Source organism: Pygocentrus nattereri, chromosome 24, assembly GCF_015220715.1.
Source record: "Pygocentrus nattereri isolate fPygNat1 chromosome 24, fPygNat1.pri, whole genome shotgun sequence".
In the NCBI taxonomy this organism is placed as follows: domain Eukaryota; kingdom Metazoa; phylum Chordata; class Actinopteri; order Characiformes; family Serrasalmidae; genus Pygocentrus; species Pygocentrus nattereri.
This window is the reverse complement of record NC_051234.1, coordinates 25325082-25349732: the sequence shown is the minus strand read 5'-3', so window position 1 is coordinate 25349732 and position 24651 is coordinate 25325082. Positions and strand designations below refer to the sequence as shown.

The following is a 24651-nucleotide window of genomic DNA, read 5'->3' as shown; positions in this document are numbered from 1 at the left end:
AGATTACCATTGTAACTGATTCAAAGCACTGTGTTTGGTATCCTCATTTAAAAAGGAGGCAATTCCATGTAGCACAGACTACCATCATACATAATCTATATTCATACAATCTAACATTTAAAAGCAAAGGAACCACCGACAAACATTTAATGCTTTTGTTTCAGCTTGTCTCACATTATAGAGCTCACCACATCGATCCAATTACATTATATTAATGAAACAAAAAAAATGTATTGATAACACTGGGCAGTGCTCACGAAATCCACAATTACTCCTCTATAGAAATCTCTACAGATTTACATGATCGGTCAAGGGATCACATGTGGAATATGATATTGCTGCTCCGATGAACAGTGATCAAGGAGCAATTCCTCTGACTGACCAAGGCTAATCTCTCCTGAGAAAAGGGCTTGTAAAGTAGTAATTTCCTACAGTTCACCAGGGACCCCCAACTGACAAACAGTCAGCAAGTTTAACTCATTAGAGCTGCTTGATTGGCAGATGCTAAGATTCACATCAATTGCCCTACTTCCATGATTGAGTGCTGCAGACATGGCATACATGGTGAGGAATGTCAAAGCGGAGCGCTGCGCCAGGCCCCAAATAATGAGTCAATCAGAGGAAATGTTTTGGCCCCATTGTCTGAGAGCTGGATATGTCAGTGGACCTTGATTGGAATGGAGATAAGTACAGTTCCATTAAGGCAGGAACACTCCAAAGTGGCCATCCTTGCTTTTCCTGCCTCAAAGAGCAAAGTCGTCACTGTCCTTCACCGTCATCGTCATTAGATCAGTGTTTGCATCTCCGCACCTGTACTTAAAGCCATATTTCTCCTAATTTAAACTCATGTTTAAAGTTCTGCGCTAACCGTGCTGTAATCAGATTCATCACGGAGTTCTCCGATGGCACTGTAGCCGTTCTGTCGGACCAAAAATATGCAGATCAGCTGAGGGTATAATGCACTACCGCGAATAATCATTCTATTCAAAATAACACAGCAAAGCACTTTCCGACTCGAGCACCCACATTTTCAGCTCATCTACACAATCAAATGCAAATATGTGAACCGGAGGTGTTTTTTCTCCTTAAAGTAATCATGGGTCTTTTTAATGGAGTCCAGAAATGTCACTTGGTGATATGTTTTAACACCAAATGAGATGGGACAGATCTCAAAATGATGGCCAATTCCGCTGAACCCAATGCATTTTTAAACAGCCGCAATTATGCCAAATAGATAGTTTTAGAGGAATATTTGCATTGTGTAATATCCATGATCAAAGCAGGCATCAAAGTCAATTTGACTCTATCTCAGCAAGGTAACAACCACCATACAAGGAAAAATAATAGAGCTATTCACATAAAAGTTTGATGAAATGCATTTATCAGCGGCAGAAGTTCAAACATTTTGACATACAGCATGATACAGACCGTACTAACAGCAGTACCAAATGGTTAATCATATGCAAACATAAAAACATGCAAGCATACCTTTTAATGCTGCAATGAATAATGGTTTTAGCACCACACAAATGACTCTGAAAAGCTTCATGCCACAAAAACATTATGATGTAATTTTCACATTTCAAAATTTCAGTCTACCACTGCAGTACTGCCAACATATGGATATTCATAAACTTTACACTCGCAATGTTATAAAATGGTGTAAATGGTCATTAAGAATGAGTGAAGAGGGGAAAGTGAAATACAGAAGCTAGTGCTGAACACCTAGCTAATAAGGGCTGCAAAAAAAAATACAAGGTAGTACAGCAATATTTTAGGTGAAAAATGGGTTTGTACACAGAGGCCTGAGTACCAACGTCTTATTATTTAATTGATTATCCTGTTTCACATTCACTGATGGACTACTACAAAACCAAAATCAATTGTTTTCTTAGTCCAGAACATGGCACAAAGGTTTTTTTTCTTAGATATGAAGCACCAATGGACAGCTTGTATCTCACTTACTCACTCACTCACTCATGTTCAGCTGGCTGAAAATTTCCCACAAGGGGGAGCCATTAGCAATCATTGTTTTGATGCTTCACCTACATACATTTATATTCCCCTGTGGGATAGAGACATTTTTTTTGTGAATGTTGCTTTGTCTACATCACAATTCTGTTTTGCTTCAGTTAAAAATCGTAGTGAGATGAACAGAGATAAACATTAGATTAATTTGATTTATCTCATTAGAGATAAATCATTAGATAAAATGGCCATACTTTTTTCTTTTGGGGGAATAATTAGTAATCAAATGTAACAAATCACAATATATCACAACATTACATAGTAATGTGTTACAAATTTAAAAAAACTGCACTAAAGTAGTATTGTGGCTCAAATACAATGATAATATTGTACCGTGGGGACATTAATAAACTGCTGAACTAGATAATTATACACACTGAGCTTGCATTCTGAACATCTTCCCTTACACCACCGCCAGCAAATATCACTCAAAAACGTCACTCAGAAACTCTTTTAGATAATTTATGCATCAACTTTCAACTGAATTCCAAATCCCCACTGAAAGATTCAATAAATCTTATGGCACTTGGACAATATTGGTTAGACACACTGATAAACTTCAGTTAGATGCATTAATAAACCATAAAAGATTATGAATTAAACCAGTCACAAGCACATGGCCCCGGCATGATTTTTTGACTTTGTGCAAAGTTCTCTGCTGAGACTTTTTCGATAGCTTAGTTCTCCACTACATCATAAATCACATAAATTATAAATCAGAGTTTGTTTTGACACACGAGGGGAGAAAAGAAACTGCTGTCCAGTTTATGAAAGAAGTCAGCATAAATAAAATATGTCCTCATGGGCAATCATAAATATGGAAAAGTAAGGTGTGAAATGATTATCTAGTCACAGTGAAGAAAAAAAGGCAGCGAAAAGAGGACACATTGTGCAGAGCAGCTCTCTGCTTGTCTGGATGCAAGCTGTTTGGTTGCTTCTCCTACCTGTCATACCTGCAGAGGAGTCCAGCAGAGTCTCCGGAGGCTTAGCTGAGCGTTGAAGACCAACACACTGTCCACAGCAGCACGGCTGTCTCTACTTCACTGAAATTACAGAGAGAAAGGGTGAGAAATACAGAAACAAGAGAAAAAAAATTGCAAACAACCCGGCCTATACATTATGGTAGTGTGCTAAAGTCTTAGGCAACTAAGAAATTATAAGTTATTTATCTGGGCAGCAAGCATGTATTTGTTTAAAAAACACTTATATTAGAATAAATAGAAATAAACAAATCAATAATACCTTGTGGGTTTGCATGTGTGCATGTTAGCTTAACCATTTCCATTGCTGTACTTTGGAGGAATTCTGTTGTTTACAGTTACTTTCCAATTTCCAGTTTATTTAAACAGTCAATCAGATTAAATTATTTTAAAAATTCAAATCACATGTGCTGCTGATAATATTAAAATATATAAATATATATATACAATGGCTGGAGTGAGAAAGAAGTTAAGAACCAAACCTGTGTTCTGTATTCTTAAGTTAATAAGAACTGTAAAAAAACAAAAGGTTTTGTTACTTTTTACTGCGTTTGAGTGTATATGCATTTATTCTCATATTAAATACACACTTATTGCAGAGATAAATGGTTTTAAATAATGTTCTTGTCTGCCTAAGACTTTGCCAAGTACTGTATATGAAATTGTAAAGAAAATAAATATACTGTACATGAAACTGTATATAGTCCACACCTCAACATCACAGAATGTGTTTTGGATTACTTGGATAGTGAAAAGCAAAAAAAGAAACCAACTCCTAAGATTAAGAATATAAATGAATGGACGGACTCTATTTACACAGTGCTGTTTTTTTTCATTAAATCTTGTCCTTTTCAAATAAATTAGTCTGGTACTTTTGAAAAGCTATAATTATTTCTAAGTTAGGACCACTGTTACACTGTGGTCTGTTTTAAAACTCCAATTACTTGTCAAAAGTATTGGTAGACTGCAGAAATGAACAGTACAAATAAGCTTACATACAGCAGTTAAGATCTACAAGTGTATAAACATACACATAAGATGCACTAACCAGAGTATCAGTGAAGTTATTATGCAAAAAATATATTCTCTGTGCAGTAGACTTATTACTCTGACAAAATGTCAAAGACACCCTTCACAAGTACTTAATAGCCTCTTTTTAGCAGGAGTTTGCTAAACAAACAGCATAAATTTGTTTGTCGTGAAAAAGTAGGCCAGGAACTATGAATAATCCTCACCGGAACCAAATCTGGAGGATCTGAACAGTACGTGATTAATTCTTCGGTATTAATCATGTAATTCTTTCATATAAAACAAAGCTTAAGCTTTATTTGCTAAGATATTTGACCTTGTCAAGGAGTTAAGACATTACAGCTTGGATTTAAAATGCATCTAAAGATTAAAAATGATGGTTGACTATTACAGAGGATTATAAATGAAGGAAAATTGCTTTTCATTTTGATACACAACTGATTTTAGAGGAAATAAGGAGCAGGTGGTACACTATGTATTGTAATAGGAAACAAGGTTACATGCAAGATGTGTGAGATATATGTGGTATATATTTTCATTTTTCCTCTCTGCCCTTACTTTTCTGAGCACTGAAATTAAAGTAATAACCTTGTAAGAGCCACAAGATCAGCTATAGACTTGTGCTTCATAGCTCCAAGATATATGCTGTTAAAGCAATGCAGAACATCTTTGATCTTTGCTCATTTAAGCACAAAAAAACTTTGCTTATAAAGTATGTCTCACTTTCTGGGTGAATCTTGTTTACCTAAGCTGCTGTGTGTGTTTATACGTGAATGAAATCTTGTGCCAGCTAGAAATGTAGATGCTTTGCTTCCATGTGCCTTCAAAAATAATCAAGGTCACATTCAAAGACCCCACTTTTAGTATTCAAATTACTACTACATGCACACCAAGGACTGTCTAAAAGACGGTGAGATACTATTTCCGCTCGTAAATGAATCTCGACCACAAACTCCATAAACACCGCACACTCCAAAAGGAAAAGCACTGACAAATAATTGGGTCTATATAGGTGATATATCAATACATTGTGTCAATACTGATGTCACATCATGACTGATTTTTAGCTTTAACAATATTGATGGATAATGAGCACTATTTGCATTATGACAGTCTATTCCACAAAATAGTGCAGTCTTTGTAGACAAGCAATTTGGCTTTTAGCTTTTTAACATATATTTTGAGCACTTTAGTCATAATATTAGCCATATCCTGCGATATAAATGCAGGCTTTCTGTTGCTTTTGGTTTGGTTAATGTTTACAATGTTAAGTAAGGATTTAAGGTTTGTGAGGCTTTCTTTTAGCATAGAGCAGCAGCACTCAGGCAGTGTGAGTTCATAAACCTTGAGGCAAACTCAAATATCATAGGTACTGGCACCAATACTGACCATATTACATGAATCAGATATTGGTCAGTTCTTCTCAACTATGGTACATTAGCATCTGCTGTATGTAGCACAGTGCAAATATCTGAGACCACCCCATACATTTAATTTCCAGCCAAAATCCTTATTAAATACAAGTAATTATTTATTCATGAGATATTTCTCAGGAGATCAGAAAAGAAAGGAGAAAGACAAAGATGTTTCCAAACCTGGAGTTTAAAAATTATAAGACTCCTAACAACCATGCAAGACTTGGTGGACCACCAAAATGGTTCCCATCAGATAAACAGTACTTCAAGCATTTATTTTTGAGAGAGAGGAGAATTCAAGCTCCACTCTTGATTCAATTCTAAAAAAATCCTGTCCATCTTTCCAGTTTGAGAAGACAACTCAAAGCTATAGCTCTGAAAGGATGTGTAGCTGCCAATAAGCCCTTACAAAGACAGCAAAACAGACAAAAGAGAAGAAAGGTCTCACTAGAATATTAAAACTACACATCTGAGATTGGGAGGTTTATGGACTGAGGAGTCTAAATATGTAATCTGGACCATGAGAAGCAAAAATGCAACTAACTTCTAAGACTGAACTTTGGAGCTCTGAAAAAACAAGGATGGAAGAGTGGGGACTCTCGATAATGAAAAGTGTGATAACAGTTCTGTGATATTATATATATACACACACACACACACACATATGTGTGTGTACTGTTAAATGTATGCCCTAACGGTGAAACATAAATTAATTGTACTTAACAGCTCTTTTAATTGGAAATGAAAAAATTAAGGGCTTCCATCTTCCAGGACATAATCCATAAGAAATCTAGAAATTAAACAATGACTATTTTAACTTTTCAAATTAATGTTTCAACGACTACTAAAAACTATTTACCTCAGGTAGAAGACAAAAAAAACTTAAAGTAAAATGTTCCAGATCTGTTTTTGTACCCACAGCATGGAACAGATTAGTGCTTAATCTGAAGTACTTAGCAGCACTCAATCATATTACTTAAGACCATCCTTTGATAGATAAATATAAAGAAAATGAAATATCACAATATTATATGATGGATTTAAGCCTAACATAGTATGTTTGTTTATCTAATTTAAAATGAGGAATTGTGCTTTTTTTTCTCCAAAATACAAGACTTTGAATGTATTCCCTTGATTAATAACAAGGTCTTAATCCACATTGATAGAGAACATTGAGGTTATGAGTTTCCCTCCATTACTGTTATAACCATTCAGCAAATATCATGCAACAGTTATTCTTGCTTATGTAGTATTTGATTGGGAAAGACAACAGCCTGCAATGTGTAACTCAGTCAATACAGAAATGTAATATTGCAAGTATATTAGATAGAAAGTGTTCCATGGCAGTTTTTTATATTTCCTACAGAAAACTTTTAGATGAAACAATTAGTTAATGCTTTTGAGCAAACTGATGGGCATCATTAAAGTGTATAGTGTGGCAAACAGAACAAATTTTTAGTTTGTTTTTCAAGCAAAGTACTCTTTTAAAGCACTTTGATTGGTTTACTACTTGAAAAGCTTTTAAAGCCATTAATGCTGTAAGGTTACAGTCTTCTGATGTTCAGGGTACATTTTTAATGTCTCTGCTTTTAAAGCAGGGCCTGGCAGATGAGCGTTGTAATCCTTTCTCCTCTGGCCTTAGAGACCTCTTTTGACGGTGTGCACCGACAACAAATGTTGACCTTGCTGTTCAAACCTAAAGGCCTTCAAGGTATATGCAAACACAGCAGCACGGACACCTCAAAAGAGAACCAGCGTTTGATGTTGATGGGGGCCATTTTCAAAGCAAAAAGAAAGATACCCATAGGCTTGAATTCCATCAAATGGCTTTGATATATGTGTTTCTGCAGTGTTTATAATTACAAACAAGGCGCATCATGATTAAAACATTGGGGAGGAACCGGGCCAGGGAGGGTCTAACAAAGCGCAAGGCTGGATCTCAGTGAGGAGACAGGTGTGTGTGTGTGTGTGTGTGTGTGTGTGTGTATATGTGCGTGTGCATGTGTGTGTGTGTGTGTGTGTGTGTGTGTGTGTGTGTGTGTGTGTGTGAGTGAAGCACACACTGAAAACAGCCAAAATATGAGCACTGAGTAAGGCACATCATCTAAGGGTTAAAAAGCCAGATCTGATACCTAACCTATCCATGCTCTGCCCACACTTTCATTCCTTCATACCAAATGTTGCAAGGTTGGACAAGCTTTACAGAGCACTGTGCAATTCCCACCTCGCCTAATAAATGTTCTGTATCAATACAATGTGTATTCTTTTCATGCAGATCGACTGACTCACTTATTCAGCCAATTAAAATAGTCTTACCTTCCTCCTCAAAACCTGCAGTGAAAACAGTGGTGGTAGTAAATTAGATTTACTGGGATAAGAAAAGCTGGAAAGGTTTTAGTGACAAACATGTATATTTAATATGCAATGGCTCCTGTTAGCCAAGCACTGCTATAACAACAGAATGCATTGCATTGAGAGTGTTGATGCTCAATTTTATTTGTACACTCTACTCATACAGATTTAATAACATAAAACTATAAAAATAATTTAGCGACAGTTTTCTGCCATGCTGTAAGCTTACTGTTTTTGAGAGGTGAATAATAGACTAGGATAGTTTTGTCAGCTCAGGCAGAGACATTATAAAGTAGGAGACAGGTCATGAGTTGAATAGGAAAGAAAGAAAATGAATAGGAAAGCTCGTCACCCTCAACATAGCACCTTTTACGGAGAAAGTCCCACATTTCTGAATATTAACATGAAATGTTAATTCAGCTTGGGGTTTATAGATGTCTCCCCTTTCAAAGAGACAGAAGCCTGGCCTTGAATGAGCGTACATAATTGCGCAGGGGCATTGCCAAGATGACCAATGAATGAACAGACTTTTGCTAGGTTGGAAATGCTTCACAGAATGTTGCCCAACATTCTATTCAATCAAATTAATTTAGTAAGCAGTTTAGTACACAATCACTACAATACATTGGGCCTCATTCTCCAAGAAGAAATTTCTTCTTAACAATGGTTTGTGAATGAGGCTCTTTGAGGCTAAAATCCTACAAAAAATGTTTTTCCATCACACTAACATTAACTTGATCACAGGAGACTCCAATGCAACTTCACACATTACTTTGACCAATCACAAGCTTCCACCTGTCTGTAAAATGACTCGACTTAGACACCTGCTTTGTTGCTTTCAGATGTTGACGTGCATGATATGCATGTTGTGACATAATGTTGTATGATTTATCATGATGACTAAATGTCATAATATTGTCCACCCATATGCATACAACATATAAGTATAACTTCCAACGTATAAAGCCTCTGTATTCGTGAATTGGAAAGAAGAATTGTGGGCTACAGTTTCTGACTTTTCAATGGTATTTTTCATATGTAGTTTTGAAAACAGCTGTGAAAGAACACTTTGTGGACAGCGCATGGCTAGGTAAATCCAGCAACTTGATCGTATTCACATAGAAAGTGAACAATTAAATATGTGCAAATCAGAAAAGATGACTTGGTAAGAAGAACTCAATGCGTTCTCTCAAGACTGGATCATGTGAGCGACACCCCAGCATGATAATAACGTCAGTCAATTTAACAGGAATCTGCTTCAAACTGGAGCCAATCCAGGACACCTAAGACATTTTGGAAACTTGGGAATAGGTCCATCATCATCTGGCTGGCGCAGTGGGTGATTTTGTCCAGAAGCCATGTTCTGTGGAAGTCACACATACTGTCAAATGGTCAAGGGCTGTCGTGTTGAGATTAATGAGGAAGCTCAAGGCACTCTAGGGGGTCGAGGGAGGAAAGGGGGGGTGGGGGGTGCGGGTGGAAGGGCCCTGCAGGCTCCATCAGGGTAACAGCACACACACAGGCTAATTCACTCTGGATGAGTGGGGCCGAATACGCTCCATCTGACATTTAAGTAATTAACAGGAATTATGATCCAAAAGAGTGTTTACATAATGTCTGCATGCGCTTGTATCACAGCACCGTAATGATGCTTGATGTAATCTCAACTGCCATCAAATGGTCTGTCACAAATAAGGACCGATTTAGAAACACGCGTAGTAGTCAAGTGCACCATGAGCACTGTGTTATTCCATTATGTAATCATAGAGTATTAGCTATTTAAACGATGGCTTTAATAAACAAATTAACATACGTACGATCAGGCCCCTTTTAGCTCCATGTTGCTGTAAAATTAGTGCTGAGTGATATACCAGTTGTGCTGGTAAACCGGTGTTGGTGCAAAAACAAAATAGTAAGTTTTACCTTTAGCAAAACTAACAGATAAAATTTACAATGAATGCCAGTATATTGCTAGGTGATTCAGAACATATTTAGAAAATATGACTGATACATTAAAAAAAAATCACGAAACTGGACTGCATGACACTATGTAAACTGCTACAATCAATAACATTACACCTAATTAATAAGTTCAGAACTCTTTCTTCTTTTTATATGTAAAATTAGGCCTAAAGAAGGTCCCACCAAACCTATAAGCATATGCATTAAAGAGAAAGGCCATCACAGGTCTCCTAAGTACTGATCTCTCCTGCTCCCCATGTGTGGTCTAAATAAAACCCCAAACAGATCTATTCCTTCAAGTTCCCTCACAGACATAAGGATCAATACAGGGACATGTGGGTATTGATCAGCGTAATGGTGGCAATACTCACAAATTTGCCAAAACAAGACCTTTTTCTGGAGGTGTCGGCACGGCAGCACGAGTGCTCGGAGGCTAATGTTTTTACAATGTCCATGGATTTTATAGACTACTGGATTACATAGTATTACGTTGTTCACCTTACAATCAAAGCTACTGAAAAGTGCTAACAGCCTGTGGAGCCTTTAAATATACCAGGGGAAGCTATGTGAACTGCCTACTGTTAAGAGTGTGCAGCTAAAAAACAAAGATCATTGAACAAAATTCACTGAAAATGATAATCAAAATGATTTGCTACAAAATGATTTTGAATATGGCATACAAAACTACGAAAAGGTCCGAGGATATTTTTTTATGTATTTCACTTCCACCCAAAATGGCAGTTAAATACATGTCATTCATTTTTGGGAGATATTTGTGAGTAAACTAAATAACACATTTTCATAGGGAGAAAGTCAAAAGAACATAAGTGAATGTGGGACTCCTAATAATTGTGCAAGAGCTGGCAGACCACCAAAACTATTACTACTAGATAAACAGTTTTTAAAAAATAAAAAAATTGGCAGATCGAGCAAAGAAGCTGCCAGTATTCTCAGAACAATGGACTGACCACCCCCCCTGAGTCCAGACCTCAACATCACTGAATGTGTTTGGGATTACAACCCCAATTCCAATGAAGTTGGGACGTTGTGTAAAACATAAATAAAAACAGAAGACGATTATTTGCAAATCTTTTTCAACCTATATTCAATTGAATACACTACAAAGACAAGATATTTAATGTTCAAACGGATAAATTTCATTGATTTTTACAAATATTCACTCATTTTGAATTTGATGCCTGCAACACGTTCCAAAGAAGTTGGGACAGGGGCAAAAAAAAGACTGGGAAAGTTGAGGAATGTTCAAAAAAACGCCTGTTTGGAACATTCCACAGGTGAATGTCATGATTGAGTATAAAGGGAGCATCCCTGAAAGGTTCTGTCGTTGACAAGCATGGATGGGGCGAGGTTCACCACTTTGTGAACAACTTTGGGGGCAAATAGTCCAACAGTTTAAGAACAACATTTCTCAATGTGCATTTCGTCATCTACAGTCCATAATATCATCAAAAGATTCAGAGAATCTGGAGAAATCTCTGCAAGTAAGCGGCAAGGCCGCTTTGAATGCCTGTGACCTTCAATCCCTCAGGCGGCACTGCATTAAAAAACGACATCATTCAGTAACGGATATTACTACATGGGTTCAGGAACACTTCAGAAAACCATTGTCAGTGAACATAGTTTGTCGCTCCATCTACAAGTGCAAGTTAAAACTTTGCCATGCAAAGCGAAAGCCATATATCAACAACACCCAGAAACGCGCCGGCTTCTCTGAGCCCGAGCTCATCTGAGATGGACTGACGCAAAGTGGAAAAGTGTCCTGTGGTCTGACGAGTCCACATTTCAGATTGTTTTTGGAAATCATGGACGTCGTGTCCTCCGAGCCACAGAGGAAAAGGACTGTCCGGATTGTTATCAGTGCAAAGTTCAAAAGCCAGCATCTCTGATGGTGTGGGGGTGTGTCAGTGCCCATGGCATGGGTAACTTGCACATCTGTGAAGGCATCATTAATGCTGAAAGGTACATACAGGTTTTGGAGCAACATACGCTGCCATCCAAGCAGCGTCTTTTTCAGGGACGTCCTGCTTATTTCAGCAAGACAATGACAAGCCACATTCGGCACGTGTTACAACAGCATGGCTTCGTAGTAAAAGAGTGCGGGTACTAGACTGGCCTGCCTGCAGTCCAGACCTGTCTCCCATTGAAAATGTGTGGCGCATTATAAAGCACAAAATATGACAACTGACGACTGTTGAGCAACTGAAGTTGTACATCAAGCAAGAATGGGAAAGAATTCCACCAACAAAGCTTCAACAATTAGTGTCCTCAGTTCCCAAACGCTTACTGAGTGTTGTTAAAAGGAAAGGTGATGTAACTCAGTGGTAAACATGCCCCTGTCCCAACTTCTTTGGAACGAGTTGTAGGCATCAAATTCAAAATGAGTGAATATTTGCAAAAATCAATGAAGTTTATCCGTTTGTACATTAAATATCTTGTCTTTGTAGTGTATTCAACTGAATATAGGTTGAAAAGGATTTGCAAAGCATCGTATTCTGTTTTTATTTATGTTTTACACAATGTCCTAACTTCGTTGGAATTAGGGTGGTACTTGGATTGTGAGAAACAGAGAATGCAACCAATTTCTAAGACTGAACCTCTCTCAGAAAGAATGGAAGCTACTCTAAAGGACACATTAAATACTGAAAATGTGAAATTAGGTTTAGTGGTTGAGACTTCTGTGTAATTTTCTGTAATGAAAAGTGAAGAACTTGTATATAATAGACATTCTGATTGGAAATTAAATAAATGAAGGGGACTTATAACTACAGATATGACCACACAGAGCATCTACTTTACTGATACAACCATTTTATTCAAGCGGTATGATGAAATATACTAATAGGGTTAGGTTATGATTGATGCAAAAAATATGAAAGTGGATGGGCCATATACAATAAGTTTGTTTATTTATTTATTTGTTTGTTTGTTTGTTTGTTCAAAAAGCAGTCCAGACAAAAACTCTCATTGTAAATTCAACTCGAATGAGTTGGGCTAACCTGTGGGCAGATGTATGTAAACATCACAAAAAACAGTGAATTAAAAATTTTGCAGCTTAAGTTACATATATGGACTGTGTAGACTGGTGAACGGGATGTTTTCAAACTCAAAAAAACAGGATATTTTGCTTTTCTATGACATGGGCCCTTTATATCTGAAGCTTTTTTACTAGGAATATCAATGTCAAACTTTTAATGCTTCATGTCCACATGGAAGCTAGTAGTACTTCCCTAACAACCCCTGCCCTAATAAGCACTGCCTTTAATTTGGGCCCGTCAGAGCAATGAGACTTTGGAGATCAGATTAGAAATTGTTCACGTCCAACAAGAACTCCATCTTGTTGTCTAAAGGGAAGGGGCTAGACAAAACAAAATGTGCAGTGGAGTGTGCAGTGTGGAAAAGAGAGAGGGGCTTATAACTTAGATCTGCTAAATCATGTAATTGTTCTGTAAAAGCTAAGCCAAAGTCTAATTAGCATAGATGTAATTGCAATGGCTTGTGGCATCAAGCATTCAGCATTTAGGCTCGATGTTAATTACTGTAATTGCTGCAGTAGTGTTCAACATACTTCAAAGTAATGCAAATGATGTTCATAATCCACACAGTGACTGGTCATCTAAGACCTCTGCTTGTGGAGTTTACTCTCAAATGTGCCTCTGCAGATCCATGTTAGCGCTGTGGGACATCAAAGACTGGAGTCAAAGGGGCTGTTAAACGTACAGTATTGAGCCAATTTAATGCTCTATGCTGTAACAGATGTTTTTCTCTTCTTTTTTATTTTTTAAAACTCTTTAAGAACTAATAGTGTTGGCAACTGTAAACCAACAAAAGTGGGAATTACTAGGAGAATTTAATAGTAGAAGAGAGATGGTCACAACCTAACTAAATACTAATACAGACTTTTTTTGTAGTTAAAGCAAGTTTTTTTGTAGTTAAAGTAGAATCATCTGGTCGTCTACTGCTACTCATATTGCAACATCATCTGTACATTTTACTGTTTTTGTAGCATTAAAGTAACTATGTTCATCACATTTTTCAATTACTAAGCTGTGTTTATAAGTGACAGAATTAACACCTGTATTATTTTAATTCTCCTCTTGACAGCTGTAATATAGAACCCATTTGAATTAAATAACTCATAGTGAGAGCTAGTCAGCAGCACTAATCCATGCCTTGGAAAGCAAGCAGCTGTTACTTGCTGTGCAATGAAATATTAACAAACTCAAAACTTTTGTTGTTATGTTCATATAATCTATAGTATAGTTGATGCTTAATGCTACATTCAGTGCACATACATTTGATTCAATTCTGGGGGTCTGTAAAGGTAGGCTTGCTAAGCATAAGGTTTTAAATAAGACAGTTGTGACTTTGCACCATTTATTATTCAGTTGTACTGTTCTGTATGACTGCAGTCTTTTATTTTGAAATAAAAGATGTATCTACATAATTAGAGCTCTGCAGAATCAAGAGAAATATTAACAAAATCCAATCAAGTCTTGACTTGAGAATCAAAAATCATATCAAACTTGAAATTATGTATATCCTTTTTACTCCTAATACCTCTACCTATAAGAGGAAATGAATATTATTGATATGGTGCTGTATTCATATTGCTTCACTGTTCCAAAAACTAGGAAAGACATTAAAGTAGCATATATATCAACAGAAAATAGCATGTTGACAAGTATAAGAGCAACATTTATATTATTTGTTGCTCAGAGATATTGGTGTGTGTGCATCTTAAAATACTGATCTTGGTTGTTAATCATTGAAATTCTCCACAACACCAGATGAACCCAGCCAGCATATGCAGATAAATCATTAGAATAAAGATTGCGTTGAGCAAGTCTGTCATTGGAAAAGTGAGGGGGCAACACACATCTCTGCCTTGCATTTTATGCAAGACAAAACAATTGATTTTCGAGAATCATTTTAATACATCAGCACTCCCTTGCCTGCTTTTCCCAGCAGACCCCTGGTGTTGAGTGGAACCATGGTATGTCTTTAGCAATAATGCAAAATCAATGAGCAGAAACTGAGCTATCATCTCCTTAAATGCAAGCTGCTATTTCACTGATTTCTAATTAAAATGACTGAGTCCAAAATAAAGGCGCTCTCCCTACTGGATGGATCATAAAATGTGCTAGACTTTCTTTATATATATATATATATATATATATATATATATATATATATATATATATATATATATATATATATATATAAAAATGAGGTGGATGAGTTCTGGGGAATAAAATGCTACAATTTTCTCATATGCTAAATGAAAACACATTGATCTGTAAGCATATTCCTTTGGCCGTTCTAAATGCTAAACAAACCCCAGCATTTTGAAATAGATATATGTATGGTAATTCTTTCATTTATCTCCGAGATACGAGGCAGAGAATGGAGAAGCCCTCTCCTATTTGCAGTTCCATTAATCTTTTGAAGCCTTAAACGCGTAATTCAATGGAAGACAAAGCAAAAAAAGTCCAGCACCAGTCACCCCGGATTAAATATTCATGCTGTATGCCTCTCCGTGCTTTTACACCAACAACTTCCATGCTCGCTGCTCTTTGATATGAAGTCGGCTAAGGCGCTTGTGTGATCGCTGGCCCATGAACGGGGAGGACAGCGCAATCAGAAAAGTACCAGAATCAACATGAAATAGCTAACAATTACTGGCACTTTTTCGCCACGGTGGGTGGAAACAAGGAGCATATATAAATTCGCTGTGTTCTGGAAGAGCTCACGGTACTTGCACTTGGCGGAGGGCGCTGGAAAGTAACTATGCCCATAAGTGATTATGTACTCATTCTAGTTCTGTCACTTTGTGTTTACACGTCTGTCAATGACATGGCAATCAAGAGCCTTATAAGACCTAATTCACACAGCGTAGCCTAGTGCTTTTAGAGGACTTTTTTTGTTTTTTGGCCCTGAGTATCTCAAAGTATCTCTCAGATACTTGGCCAAAAAAAGCTAAAATCAAGGCTTGTGCCACAGCCAATCTTATTATGTCTTATCCAGCCTGTGAACAGCATTCCGTAGTCATTATTATAAAATGAAAATATTATTCCTAACTTCAAATAGTAGATCATCAAGCAGATTATCAAGATCACTATCTGTCCCATTATAATTCTACAAAAAAAAAGCGGAATGCTTAAAATCTCTATAGTAACAAAAAAAATCCTGATTTCCAATAAGAAAATAATCTGATCTGCTTTTGCTGTAGCATATAAAATGTTAAGCTTTTTACTTCTCATATAAACTATTACTCAATTTAAATTCCCAACAGGGCACTGTATTATCTAGATTTTGGAACAAACATGCTTATTGGCTTATTAACGCTAATAAGACTGAATACTTGGGCACTGAATTTGGTACTGAATGACATTTTAATTCAAATTTTTTGATACTTGGTGGTACTGAAATCTATCAGTACCTCAAAAGCATCATATTTCTCTAACCATCATCAGTTAAACACAAGGTTTCCATGTTCATTACTGGACTGGGCAGTCTTAGTCACTTAAAAAACCTGTCATTCAGGATTTAACAGAGTCTCTGAATCTGGCTCTTTTCAGCTGTAAATCCTGATATTACAGTCCTCCAGGCTTTGACTGTTTTACAGCACCATTTAAATAAGGGAGCAGGGTGGAAAAGTATGTCAAGGGTCTGTAACAGATGTCCAGTGGTCTTTCCGCTCTCCCTTTGGCTAATTTAGCACTATATTGAGCCTTCAGGGAGGATTGATGGTCCAAGAGGAGGGGCCTACTCTCCTCCACATGAACAAGTCCCAAGAGGAAGCGGCTACAACTTCCAACACTTTATTATTGGTCAATTTGGAGTCTTCTTTCACTTGGGTGACATGGCTTAGGAGATGTCACAGACTGGCCAATCAATACTTGAAGCTTAGCAGGCTGAAGTGTCTGCCACCACGAATGGCAGCAGCTGTGGCCGGACTCACTCCTGACCTGTTTATCGGACGGTAATTACTTGCGAAGTGCTCAACATTTGGCTCGGGCTGTCCAGAGCACATTAATGAAGGCGAAGAGAAGAAAAAAAACATCTTGGAGGGTTGAGTGATCAATCCATCCTTGAGCTTGACCACTGCATTTTAAATGAAGTGGAGATTAATATGAGGTGGATGATGTGTTAAAAAAATGAAAAAGCTTCTTGCTCAAGTCAGTCCATCATTATGTTCACTTTTCCTCAACTATTTTTAGTCATGCTATTGATTAATGATCCATTTTGGCAAAATGGCACTGATATCTGGGCAGGAAACAAGCTGTTATAAGTTTTCTTGAAAGACCGCAATTGGCTTTAAAAAGCACAATGTACAATTCCCTCCCACAGAATTTCTCTGCAAATCGACCAGTACCATCTCCTGATATTTCTCAGCTTATTTCCTCTGAATGAAAAGTATGCGCAGGCGGCAACGGCAGCGTTAGGCTGAGGTTGCCTGTGGCTCGATGTACTTGACTTGTTGTGTAGCAAGGCGCTCAGCATGTAAGCAAGCCAAAGCCCGGTAGCTGGCAAATGTATTGATCCTATGGATTTCCTCCAAAAGATGCGATAATGATACATCATGGTCAGATTTAGCCGAACAAACTGTTAGGGAAGTGTGAAACCAATTTGAGAACATAAAGACCAGCACTTTCATTCGTGACACCACAACAACTAGCTGGCTGAGAGAAAAAATCTATAGGAGACCTTGAAATGCCTTTATCTAGTGAGGAGTTTGTTATGTTCATGTCTAATTCAAGTTTGTATGGTATTTCAACATTAACAACTTAAGTATCCTTTAAATGACTGAGGTTACTCTTTTGGGTTTATATATTGCTGCTGTCTAACCATAACTTTGGATCTCCAAAATAATCATCATTAACTATTCACACAATGTAAAACAAGAAGTTACAATACACTCAAAATAGACAATATGACAACCCAACAGTGACTCCATACATGTAAAGCTACCCTACTTCTCTCTGTGGATAGGTGTGAAGTAATTACCATTTTATACATTTAATATTGTGCTTTCTCTTTAAAATATGCAACACAGCAAGTGTTCTCAATACTAATCGTAGATAAAAAATTATGAGGGCAAAAAAAGAGGACTTCTCTATTCAATTCTGAGAAATATGGTCATAATCCGGCATGTAATGTATCAAACCCTTTCATTTTTCAACCTGAATCGATGCATCTGTGCTTTAAGCTTCTTAGTATGCCAAAGTATTAGATTTCTGTGAAAACCTCATATACACAAGTTTTGATGGAATCCACAATTTTATATTCCATATTTTCCAGCTGATTAAAATGTAATCACTGATTATTGTGACCCTTTGCAATCTTTTCAACATCAAGGGGAACGTTCATTTTAATCTCTACTACATTTTAATTACTTGGTCAATTTCTACTTTCAGGGAAATAATATTTATCTCTGCAGTATGCAAATTACAAGATAAAGAAATGGATGGATGTTCCAAATAATGCTGGATTCTTGCCATCTGCTCCAAAAAGTCTTTAATTTAATGACACAGCAGATTATTCAAACTCCAGATAGTACGGAGCTCTATGTATCTAAACTGTAGCACTTGACTGAATTACTTTTTTCTCCTCTATTTGAATATTATACATAGTATACAATGGAACTGAACGACTGTCATGCTACCTTGAATATGTAACGCACTGAATGTGATTGTTTATAATAAAATAGATGCAGTGTGAACAGAAATAGATTGAGAAAGTGATCATTTTGTAATAGGCGCTGATTTTCAAATTACTGGGGATAATTAGCAAAATTTAAACCATAATAAAGGAAAGAGAGATGTGCCCTTCTTTCACTAAGCACACATCATTATTATACAAGTAAAATCTGCCAGTGATGACAGTACATCCATAATAAAACTGCAAGTCAATGCAAATGGATTACCTATAGATTACATTTAACCTAAAGATTCTATAGAAAACATGAATCAAAGACATCACTGAGTCACCCTATTTGTTCATGGCTACATTCTTATTTCAGTGATGGAAATGGGTAGTTTCTTTGCGAAGCTTGTCTTCTTTCTACACTGGACACCTTGTTTGATGGCAGCTGTAATTTTGCACAAGGGTTTTTTTTTTCTCCTTATCTAAATGCTGGAGGAACCCGCAGTCTTCTGTGGTTCTGTTTTAAATGCGACTGCTGGCCAGCATGCTGAGTGTTCATTTTGGAGCTGTTATGGCCAAATCAAGATAACAACATGTCTCTTCAAACAAAATGACCACAGCATGATGCTGCCAGCTGAAATTAATTCCACAGTTGACTCAAGGGGGGAAAGACTCGGAGCCTGCACCTACTGTAAAAGAAGTCTTGAATATGTAGGAGGAGGCCTTATCTTTTATATGCCGTTCGCAATTCAATCTCCCCCAACATTTAGGATTACACTGATGGAAACGTACATCAAACAAAAACATTTCGCTGAACCACCTCCCCGCGCCATCAGGAAAATGGATTTGCAGTGCTGTTACGAAAGGTAAATTTTGTGTTAGGGGGTTTTTCGCAGCTGGCTTTGTGTTGGAAAAGTGATTCAGGGTCACTGTGAACTCATCACTGCTGGTTATGACACCTTGCAATGTTTTTCGAACACAAAACGAAAGCTTTTGTCTGCATATTAGAGAAACAGATCATATGATCAAAATAGAAAGATCACAGTCGTGTAAATACTGGTTTCAACTCATTTGTATATGTGAGTCTGAAAAGAAATACAAATAATCACAGGCTCATCATCATTTTGCCACGCAATTTAAATATAATTATAAAATTACACAACTAATTACACATTTACTTACATAACTATTTATACTGGATTTCCATTCCATGTCTGCCCCTTTTCTGTTTGCTTGATGTCAACAAATTACAAAAGCACCGCAAAAATGAAACTGATGTTTTTTCTTTCTGCAAAACGAGAACAAATTCCTATCATTTCCTCCCAACACAAATGTGGTATTTGCTGAAAGTTTAGTATCTACACATTTAACATAATTCTGCTGCTTGTTTGAAGGAGCTATGGAGGAGAAATAAATTACAATTACAATATAATTACAACCATGCCTGTTATCACTGTTAAACACTGCAGCTTCTGAAAGTTAATAAAATTAGAATGAAATTTAGAGAATGAATTTAACACTAAGTGAAAGATGGCATCATAAAAACATAAATAAGAAGAAAGTGGATTCTGGCCAAATGGGTGGAATAATTTTACATGTGATATCACCTTTCTCTACCAAGAGGACAGACTAGTGGCAAACCATACAGAACTCCTCCCTGACAATGCAGAAATGCACACTGGAACTGGGGTCTGAACCATAGCTGTGGCATGTGTTGCCTGAATGGTAGGGTCTATTATTATAATGTCAGTGAGACAAACTGATTTTTAGTTTTAGCAGTGTTGATAGATAAGAAAACATTTACATGCAATGTATGTCATTTTCCTGTGTGTTTCAGTTTAAAAAAGTTCGTAAAAACTAGATAAACTCCAACTTTCCTTTTTAGAAATCCATTTTCCATCTGCTACATATCTATAATACTATCTCAAGGTATCGTTAGTGTATTTTTATAACATGCAGAATACAGTAAAACAGTCCAATCAAAACGATTCAGGTTTGTAAGACATTCTTGTAGCACAGAGTTATAACACTCAGGAAAAATGGCCTCATTAACTCTATTAATGCAAGACTGATACTGTAATATATTTTAAAAATACTGAGTTACTGAATTTGATCAAAACTGTCCAGCCCTTGTGACAGCCTTCATTCTCCTTAAGTGTAATAAAGGAAATATCAACCACATAGTACAATGAATATGACAAAATAAAGGAGATCAAAATATGAATGAACACATACATTTCCTCCTTTAAAAGAAGGACAAGATCTTTTTTAGGTCAGGTCGTAATTCTGTCAGGTCGACTAGACAGGGGTGGTAAAGTTAGGGAAAATGCCATGGCTTGTCTATGACAATCGGACCAACATCATACTGACACATCTGTAAAATATACTTAGAGGAGAGAAGGAAAAAGTACAAGACAAGACAATAACTCTTCAGAGAATATGGAAATTTCAGGTTTTTTAAAAAAAGGGAATATTCAAACTGTGATTTTGCTAAATTAAATTGAATTAAGTGCAAATAAATACATCAAAAAAGATATGCCTGCAAAAGATATGCACATAATTCAAAACTATATTAATGTAGATCCTTTATGAACCAATATTTAACAGTGAAACTGTGAAATTATTTGTTTAAAAAAAAACAATTAAAACTCCGTCTTTTGCAGCAAGACAACTGAGGTGTCACGGATGCTTGATGTCTCTATTCAGCGCGCAGTGTTGTAAATAATTGCAGACAATTAGCATGTTATTAATGATGCTGAAACAAAAGGACAGCTCCCCTGGCGCACGTTTTCCGCTTTAGGAAAACAAAACCTTGCTGCTGTTGACAATATGCCATCTGTCTTTAAATCCACAGGCAAAAAGACGAGCCTGGGTAGCTGCGCTCTGCGCTAATATGACATGTTGAAACATTAATCGCCCCCTTGGGCTGACATAATTACTACTTCATGTTAATCACCTAACAATTAGCAGCCATCAGTTCCGAGGGGCAATCAATGAATTAGCTGGAGATTCTCCCACATGTTCACTGCCATTCTCCCCATTCAAAACCACCCAGCCCTTCAGACTGACACCTTCTGTGCACAGAATAAGAACTCATTTGCACTTGTACCAATTAAGCGCTCTAATATCCCTCGGTGAATTGCAAGGCCATTTCACACATTCAGTGGCATTGGATTTTTTTCCCCTTTCTCTTTTAGTGATAGGCTTTGTATTCATTTGTAAGGCACTGTTAACTTTAAGTACATAATACTACACTGACGACTTAAAGGACGCTACATTATTCTAACAAATTAAAGTACATAATACTGCACTGATTAAAAAATTGTCACTTTTATATTTTGTATCTGTATCCACTTACAATAATTTAGCTCTAAATAAATTGTTAATGATTAATTAAATTATTTCCAACAACTAGATGAATAATAATTTGCATTCAAAAAAAAAAAAAGAAAATAAGCAGAAGCAGGTGGTGTTTTATGGATAATCACTGCTGCTATTGCTTTCCATTCTTTTTGCTAAACAATATAAAAATATAATTTGGAAGCACGTCATCTGTCACCACACATATTAAATAATAATACACACATTTAGAACCTACAACACTGATTGTCTTGTGCCATGTGATTTTTCTCCACCATTAAGTACATCAAGAACACACATACATTCCAGAAAGAACCTATTATTTCGTATTAGAAACCTAAATTTAATCATAAGCCTTGATGCTATATTCCTTCATTATTCCATATATTGCCACAGATGATATTACAGCATAGATGGCCTCTTCGCCTTATTATGTTATGAGCCTATAGCCACATGTGTGAACTAGCTTGCAAGGCACCAGTGTTATATATCAGTAATATACTACTCTGTAGGGTGAATGATATATTACAGTCCTGGTTTTTGGGGGAAAATGAAAATGCAGCAAGCATCCATATGTATGTTCTGAGTATGTTTCCATTCATCTGAATAATCAGTGGACGGTTGACAGTCAGGTGCTAGCCTGGCCGGGCCAAGGGGGCTGATTTAAATGTCAACCCCGGCATCACCAAAAAGTACCTATGGCAATCACTGAAAGCTTTAATAGGTTTCCTGTCTTGTTCTTAATTTGCTGAAATTGCAAAATCAATACCTGCAGTTGTAGTCGCAGCTTCTTGTTTTACTGCTTTAAGATAAAGTCTAAAGGGGAAGGCAATCTTCACTTCCAATTTGCAATGTTCAGCATCAGGCTAGCTCTTATCAGTGGCTTTAAAAAAAAGCAGTTGTCTGGCCATAACCACTGGGCTCCTCGGGTCTAGATGACTGCTGTATGTAACTCCATGCAAAGTGCACAGGTTAAAAAACGTGACATGAAATAAAGATATTGTCGCTGTTAGATCTAAACTTCATATCACCATTTCAAAACATTAGCTGTTTTTTAACTGTGTGCAAATTTAAAGACAAAAGGATCTAAAGAAATGCATGAAAATTGATCTGGAAATAAAATCTCGTTTTATTAACTCTAAGATAAAAACGTTTTTTCATTCTTCTACCATCTCTCTCCATAGTGACTTGTTATTCAATAATGCTTGTTACTCTCTGGTCAAAACTAAGACTACACGACCAGAGATAAGGCTACTGTGGACCAACAGAAATGGCCAAAAAAGACACAACTCCAAAATCTCAAGTTCCTGTTTTAGACAGGTTTTTCTTCTGACAGTGATGACAGTTATCATTTACTGGTCAAAACTGAAAGTCCAGTAATGAGATCTACTCAAAATGACTATATGTAAGGCTATTACAGACCAGTAAAAATGCCCCAAAATGACAGACTAAAATCACATTTTAAATCAAGTTTTATTAACTCTCTGGAAAAGTTACCATTTTTTTCCTTCTGACAGTGATGTTGATTATTATTTCCTGGTCAAAACTAATCTGTAATGTAACAATCAAAGATCAAGCTATACTGCAACCTTGTGTCTCCATAGTGCTAACGTTACAGAGGGAAAAACTTTGGATATGACAGTAAGCTGTAAACTATACAAAGCAACTATACAGAGTATTCATGTCTGAATCCGGTACTGTTTTAGAATACTTTACACTCTGAAGTTGTCATCAGATACAAAAGCCACAGAGTAAACAAAACATAGAGGTTATACCCTTAACTCAGCCATGTATGGGACGATGGATTGGAGAGTGTGCCTTCTGTGTGCCTACAAACCAACTCTGACTCTCTGAACACAGCTGTTTTCAGTTCAAATACAATGCAAAAGGTTACAGATATTTAAAAAAACAGCACAGAGACCTTGCTTCCCTCTGATTCTTTCCGAGGACGAGGCAGTATTCTTCTGCCTGACTCAAAAGCCTACCTACAGAGGCCCGTCAAGTATTTAGTGTAAGTGTTTTGGCATTATGCAAATGAAGCTGCATAAAGTGTGTGTTCATTTAGCGTGTTTTTAAGGGACCCTCAGATCTTTTGTCTCAGCATGTGGGCCATTAATCCATCTTAAAGCCTTCTCTCTCTAATCTCCACTCTTTCATTAGCTGAAATGACCACAGAATGCCACCTTTATTGCTTTTCACTTTCTAATTGCATGTTGATCATATATTAAAAAAAATACTGTCTCTGAATGGCCTCTTATTCAGAGCCTTAAACTGCAATCAAGGGAAGGACTTTGCGTTTGGTTGCAGAAATAATTTCACATGTTCCAGAACAGATTAAAGAAAATTTAATCTGGATATTAAGAACATTATATGTCAAAGTTAGGGGTCAGTGCTGGTACGGCCAGAGGGAAATCCAAAAAAATTAGAAATGGATTTGATGAGGATGCAGTGTAGACCAAAAAAAAAAAAAATACAAAAGAGCGATTTTAATCAACCCCCATCTTTATGACAACAAGTCTGGCGATTCTTTTCTTGGAATTTTTTAATTATTTTGTGATGTCCCAGCATTTTTTAATCACGTAATACAATAAGCAGATCGGATTTGGGGCCAAACATTTTCAAAACAGCCGTGACGGGGATGCATTTTTGAACGTCCTCGCGTTATGTGGCATGAGGGGGTGGAAATTCAATTTTATGTTGAATATTTATGCTTTTAAGTCATAAAAAAGCACTTTATGATAATGCAAATAGTTCAAGAAGAACGCCACGCTTGTCACTTCGCACATACTCTATAAAAGTACATAACGAATGTCTTGTTTACAATTTCTCATCTCAAAATAACTGCACAACAATAGTTC

The 24651-nt window shown here is 36.7% G+C and overlaps 1 protein-coding gene across 1 annotated transcript in view; it reads right to left on the bottom strand.

Moving 5' to 3' along the window:
• Positions 1 to 24651, bottom strand: part of zfhx4 (zinc finger homeobox 4) — a 348201-nt gene that overhangs the window by 320838 nt on the left and 2712 nt on the right. The window contains exon 2 of the mRNA XM_017716581.2: positions 2973 to 3071. The gene's annotated coding sequence lies outside the window, so the exon portion shown is untranslated. The remainder of the gene's footprint in view (positions 1 to 2972; positions 3072 to 24651) is intronic.